The sequence below is a fragment of the Erinaceus europaeus genome, chromosome 8, assembly GCF_950295315.1.
Source record: "Erinaceus europaeus chromosome 8, mEriEur2.1, whole genome shotgun sequence".
NCBI lineage: Eukaryota > Metazoa > Chordata > Mammalia > Eulipotyphla > Erinaceidae > Erinaceus > Erinaceus europaeus.
The window spans coordinates 121,032,919-121,039,976 of NC_080169.1; the positions used below are offsets into that span (position 1 = coordinate 121,032,919).

The 7,058-nt window shown below is 47.4% G+C and overlaps 1 pseudogene; it reads right to left on the reverse strand.

Annotated features, from left to right (window-relative positions):
- Nucleotides 1-4,880: 4,880 nt before the first annotated feature.
- On the reverse strand, nucleotides 4,881-5,759 carry LOC103122126 (glutathione peroxidase 7-like; annotated as a pseudogene).
- Between the last annotated feature and the right edge of the window lie 1,299 nt (nucleotides 5,760-7,058).

The following is a 7,058-nucleotide window of genomic DNA, read 5'->3' on the forward strand; positions in this document are numbered from 1 at the left end:
AATAAAATATGTGAGAGGTGGTTAGGTCTTCTCTTCAAAAGAACGTGAATAGAACAACTGTTTAGTACAAACATTCTTTCTATAAATCGTTATCGATGCCCACCTGTGGCCAGGAGTTTTGTATTCTCTCGGTCAGCTCCTAGCAGGGCTTGCTAATCCTCCAGCAGAGACCCTCAGACTCTCTCCCTCCTTTCCTTATGTAGGCAGCGGGGAGATGGTGAGCTCTGAAGCCCAGCTCAGGGGTGGAGGTGACAGCTCTGCTTCAGGTATAAAAGATGGGAGAAGGCTGAGGGGGACTCGCTGCTGCCTGGTGGCCACTGTTGGCAACACGCCCTTTTGCAAAAAAATAAATGCCTTGCTTCAACTCCTTATATTTTGCCTTGATAAGTAATTTTAACTGGACGTCATTTACAACATATATTTAAAGGAGACACAGAGAAAAATAGTTCAGGCATCACGGTTCTGCAAAAGACTTTTCTGCTGAGGCTCTAAGGGCCCCAGGGTCAACCTCCAGCACCACCATCCACCAGAGCTCTGGTCTCTCTCTCTCTCTTTCTCCCTCTTCCTCTCTTTCTCATCTATCTCTTTAAATAAAATTTAAAAAATATTACAAAGACTCTTCTGCCTGAGTCTCTGAGGCTCCAAGTTCAATCCCCAGCACTACCATAAACCAGAGCTGAGCAGAGCTCTGATCTTGTTATCTATCTATCTATCTATCTATCTATCTGTCTATCTGTCTATCTGTCTATCTGTCTATCTGTCTATCTATCTATCTATCTATCTCATTAGAAAATAAATAAAATATTTGAAAAAGGGAGTTGGGCGGTAGCACAGCGGCTTAAACACAGGTGGCACAAAGCACAAGGACTGCCATAAGGATCCTGGTTCAAGCTCCCGGCTCCCCACCCACAGGGGAGTCGCTTCACAGGCGGTGAAGCAGGTCTGCAGGTGTCTGTCTTTCTCTCCCCCTCTCTGTCTTCCCCTCCTCTCTCCATTTCTCTCTGTCCTATCCAACAATGACGACAACAATAATAACTACAACAATAAAAAACAACAACCAGGGTAACAAAAGGGAATAAATAAATAAATAAATATTTTAAAAATATATTTAAAAGAGAGAAATGGTTTCAGTGCCCAGAAATGTCACTTCCGATGACTGTCCCAGTCTAATCATGATGTCAACAGACTGAGGTGACTTCAGGGCCACAGAGTCACAGGGACCGTCTGGGTAATGGAGCAGCCTTTCCATTGCCCCTGTGCCCGACATTTAGCCTCTTCTATTTGAAATGTTTCTTCAGTTGCCTGGGGGGCCTCTGCTCGTGTGTGTGTGTGTGTGTGTGTGTGTGTGTGTGTGTGTGTGTGTGTGTGTGACTGTGTTTGTGTGTCTGTGTGTCAATGTGTATGTATGTGGTATGTGCATATGTGGAATGTGTGTCTGTGTGTGTGTGTGTGTGTGTGAGACTGTGTGTGTCTGTGTGTCAATGTGTATGTATGTGGTGTGTGTATATGTGGAATGTGTGTCTGTGTGTGTGTGACTGTGTTTGTGTGTCTGTGTCTTTGTGTCAATATGTATGTATGTGGTGTGTGCATATGTGGAATGTGTGTCTGTGTGTGTGTGACTGTGTTTGTGTGTCTGTGTCTTTGTGTCAATATGTATGTATGTGGTGTGTGCATATGTGGAATGTGTGTCTGTGTGTGTGTCTGTGTGTGTGTGACTGTGTTTGTGTGTCTGTGTCTTTGTGTCAATATGTATGTATGTGGTGTGTGCATATGTGGAATGTGTGTCTGTGTGTGTGTGTGTGTGTGTGTGAGACTGTGTTTGTGTGTCTGTGTGTCAATGTGTATGTATTTGGTGTGTGTATATGTGGAATGTGTGTCTATGTGTGTGTGTGACTGTGTTTGTGTGTCTGTGTCTTTGTGTCAATGTGTATGTATGTGGTGTGTATATATGTGGAATGTGTGTGTGTGTGACTGTGTTTGTGTATCTGTGTCTTTGTGTCAATGTGTATGTATGTGGTGTGTGTATATGTGGAATGTGTGTGTGTGTGACTGTGTTTGTGTATCTGTGTGTCAAATGTGTATGTATGTAGTGTGTGTATATGTGGAATGTGTGTCTGTGTGTGTGTGTGACTGTGTTTGTGTGTCTGTGTCTTTGTGTCAATGTGTATGTATGTGGTGTGTGCATATGTGGAATGTGTGTCTGTGTGTGTGTTTGTGTGTCTGTGTCTGTGTCAATGTGTATGTATGTGGTGTGTGCATATGTGGAATGTGTGTGTGTCTGTGTGTGTGTGACTGTGTTTGTGTGTCTGTGTCTTTGTGTCAATGTGTATGTATGTGGTGTATGTATATGTGGAATGTGTGTCTGTGTGTGTGTGTGTGACTGTGTTTGTGTGTCTGTGTCTTTGTGTCAATGTGTATGTATGTGGTGTGTGCATATGTAGAATGTGTGTCTGTGTGCGTGTATGTGTTTGTGTAACAGCCCCTTGTGTTGATCCCCAAGTGGAATGTCTTGTTCTCTAGAAGCCAGAGTGGACACTCATCCCTTGGAGAGGCTCCTGTTTCTCCCTTCCCCACCGGCCCATCTCTGAACCCACATCCGGCAAGATGGCTCCCTCCTGCTTCTCTCTCAGCAGTCGTGGGGCTGTAGTATCGTCAGCTGTGTGCACGTTGATAAAACAAAACAAAACAAAAATAAACAAAAAACACGTGCAACACAGCTCTGTGTTCCGGGCCTGGGGAGACTTCAGCAATAACTGTTTCCCTTCAGAGTCACACATGATTATCCCAGCGCCTCACCCAGGACCTAGGACACACCCACTCAGCGTCAGGATTTGAACCTGGGCCTCAAACACATCAAGTCACTTCTCCAGTCTCTCTCAGAGACTGGGTTGCTGCTGTGGAGACATGAACGTCGGGTTCCAACTGGTGCTGGGAGCTGTAACCTTTGGCTGATCAATGAAGGGATCTAGGGTTTATCCATAAAACACAGCTGCGAACAGGTCTAGCCTCCTCCTGCCTCTCTCCCCAGCCTTTCTGGGGAATTTCGGTCAAGGGTTCTGACAGAGCCAAGGGGCCTGGGAGATGATCTGCTGAGTGTGAGAGCTCAGGACTGGCAAGTCAGAGGCCCCACGGGCTCCAGGTTTGTTTCACGGTACTGCCACACACCAGCGCTGAGTGGCGCTCTGTCCTCTCCCTGATAAAAAGAAATAAATAGGGGCAGACAGTAGCACATACACGTGAGCACACACGTTACCACGTACAGGGACTGGGGTTCAAGCCTCCACTCCAGGGAGGAAGCTTCAGGAGTGGTGAAGCAAGACTGCAGGTCTCTCTCTCTTTCTTCCCCGCCTCTTATTTTTTTATATTACATTTATTTATTTATTTATTTATTGGAAAGACAGCCGTAAATCAAGAGGGAAGGGAATGAGCTAGAGAGACACCTGCTTCACCACTTGCGAAGCTTTCCCCCTGAAGGTGGGGACTGGGGACTTGAACCCAGGTCCTTGCGCATTGTAACGTGTGCTCAAACAGGTGAGCCACCACCCAGCCCCCTCCCTCTCTCTCCCTCTCCCCTCTCAATTTTCTCTGTCCTAGCAAAAATAAATAAACACAAAGGAAAAACAGTATAGAACATAAATCAGTAAATAAATCTTCATGGAGCCAAGCTTCTTGGTAGCAGGAGTAAAGAGTTACAGACACACACACACACACACAATCACCAGGGGCTCTGCCCAGTACTGTCCACTCAGATGGCAACAAAACTGCCCAGTGACTGATTTGTGCCCAGAGGGCTGGCTGTGGACTCTAAGGAAACCCGGCCCACTTCACCGTTTGAGACAAGCTCTGTTTGCCACCTGCCTCTCCCCTGGAGGGTGCTCCACTAGCCAATAAACAAATAAAGATAATTTTTTAAAAAAATAGACTGCATACCGTGGAGACTGGATACACAGGGTTGTTGTGAGAGGAGATACAGTGAGAATTTTTTTTTTAAATTTTTTATTTCATCAGAGCCCTGCTCAGCTCTGGTTGATGATGGTTCTGGGGATTGAGCCTCAGACACGAAAGTCTCTTTGCAGAAGCACTATGCTGTCTCCAGCCCCCACAATGAGTATCTAAGCGATTAACTTGCAGAGTAAGAGACAGCGTTCTTTATTTTTTTAATTCATTTATCATGTTCTCTCTCTCCCCCTCCCAGGCGTGTGTAGGCAGGGATTAGTGTGCGTGCAATCTCACCACTCTGGTTGCTTTGTCATGCCGACAGACACAGAGATAGACTCACAGGGTCAGGACTTTGGGGTGGGGGGGGTGCATCCCCTTCACAGAACCGAACCCCACACATAAGACCAGGAAAGAGGAGAGCTTCAAGCAGGTGGCTCTTGACAACGTGTGGCCCCTTTCACAGCGGGCATCGGTGGCTGGGACTTTCCCTCCACTTCTCACTGAAAAGACTCCAGGATCCAGGACTCCCACCCAGGAGACTGCGAGACCCGCGGTGAGCAGGTGGGCACACCCAGAGCGCCCCAAGAATGTCTGCTTCTGACGGCTTTCCAGGTGGGAGCCGGAGCTGCGATTCTCACCACTTCCAGCAGGTGGCAATAGAGAGCAGGCGCCCCCACCCCACCTCCATCTGGTCCACCACTGATGGCTGCCTCCAGTTTATTTGGAAACTTTTTCTTTCTTTCTTTCTTTCTTTCTTTCTTTCTTTCTTTCTTTCTTTCTTTCTTTCTTTCTTTCTTTCTTTCTTTCTTTCTTTCTTTCTTTCTTTCTTTCTTTCTTTCTTCCTTCCTTCCTTTCTTTCTTTCTTCCTTTCTTTCTTTCTTTCTCTCTTTCTTCCTTTCTTTCTTCCTTTCTTCCTTTCTTATTTTTTTTTTTAACAGGCAGAAGGGTAATACTTGATATATTTCTATTTGTCACATGTTTCTATGAGCTAGAGGTTCTTATTGGTTGGCGATCCACTGGTCAAGAGCACTCACTGTTCAGACATTACTATAGGTCAGTTGTTTGGAGATTCAAATAGTCTAAATAGTAGAACTCCCTCCTCCCAGGAGTGATGGGTTAGGTAGGCTAAGAACCGAGCCGGACAGTTAATAGCCTCTCCTTTCTAGGCACCATTGGCATTTGCTTTGGTCACTCATGTAAAGTGGGGGGAGGAATGGGGGTGGAGGTGTTGGCAGGGGGGAGCTGGAGGCAAAAGTGGTTATAAGTCTTCTCGCTTCTTCAGGATGAGCCTCCTCACAAGCGCTGTGATGTGGAGTCGGACCTCCTCCACTGATACAGTTGGGTCCCAGGCTCGTGCCACTTTTCCATCTGGGGCCACTAGGTACTTGCAGAAATTCCAGGTGGGTTCCTTTCCAGAAGTCTGGGTCAGGTACTTGAAGGCAGGATGGGCTCCAGTACCAGTGACTGCAACCTCGCTAAACATGGGGAAAGAGACACTGTAGGTGCGGCGGGCAAAGCTCTCAATTTCCTTGTTGCTGTCAGGTTCCTGCTGGCCAAACTGGTTGCAAGGGAAGGGTGGCACATTGAAGCGGTGGGGCCCCAGGTCCCGCTGTAGCTGCTGCAGTGCTCTGTAGTGTTGGTCTGTGAAGCCACACTCGGAGCCACGTTCACCACCAGGGACACCGAACCCCGGTACTTCTCCAGGGACACCAGCTTGCCCCGATGTTGACGGCTTTGAAGCTGTAGAAGTCCTGTTCCCGCTGCCCAGGCCGCAGCCCAAAGGAGCAGCCACGTGGCCGCCACTGCCGCTCCCATGACTCGCTTCCGAGGTGGCGGCCTCTTTCTTATTTTTTAAATTTTGTGTTTCTAGAATTTATTTATTAATGAGAAAGATAGGAGGAGACAGAAAGAACCAGACATCACTCTGGTACATGTGCTGCCGGGGATTGAACTTGGGACCTCATGCTTGAGAATTCAATGATAGGATAGAGAGAAATGGAGAGAGGAGGGCAAGACAGAGAAGGGGGGGAAGACAGACACCTGCAGACCTGCTTCACCGCCTGTGAAGCGACTCCCCTGCAGGTGGGGAGCCGGGGACTTGAACCGGGATCCTTACGCCGGTTTGTGCCACTGAGCTTAACCCGCGGCACCATCACCCAACTCCCACTTTATTTCTTTTTTTTAACTTTTATTTATAAAAAGGAAACAATGACAAAAACCATAGGATAAGAGGGGTACAACTCCACATAATTCCCACCACCAGATCTCCATATCCCATCCCCTCCCCTGACAGCTTTCCTATTCTTTATCCCTCTGGGAGCATGGACCCAGGGTCATTATGGGATGCAGAACGTGGAAGGTCTGGCTTCTGTAATTGCTTCCCCGATGAACATGGGTATTGACAGGTGGATCCATACTCCCAGCCTGTCTCTCTCTTTCCCTAGTGGGGCAGGGCTCTGGGGAAGCAGAGCTCCAGGACACACTGGTGGGGTTGTCTGTCCAGGGAAACCTAGTTGGCATCAGGGCAGCATCTGGAACCTGGTGGTTGAAAAGAGAGTTAACATACAAAGCCAAACAAATTGTTGACCAATCATGAACCTAAAGGCTGGAATAGTGCAGATGAAGAGTTGGGGGTCTCTGTTTTGTAGATAGCTAGTAGGTATATTTTAGTACTATTCCAAAGGGGCTGTGAGTATTCTAGTTTTTGTTTGTTTTGTTTTGTTTTTTCCCGTGCCTGAAATCTGATATGCAGGTGGACCCAAGTTATTGTCTGGGGAGATGATGTCATGGCTGGGAAAAGGACTAGAAAGCTGGATCAAGGACGAGAGTAGCTCCCAAATATGGGAAAGGGGTAGAAATATGTGTGGCCAAAACCAAAACACAAGTGAGGATGTGAGGTGACAGGGCCTCTTGTCAGTTGGTGGCAGGATGCACCCTGCAGTGGTGCGGGTGAGATGATTTTGTATTTGGAGCATCAGAAGACAGCCTGTCAGTTTCTCACACAACTGAATATATTTGCAGCCTGAGCCCCAGCAGCTATGCTCCTGGCATTCACCTTAAAACACTGAAAGCAAGGGGGCCAGGTGGTGATGCACCTAGTTAGGCGCACACATTACAGT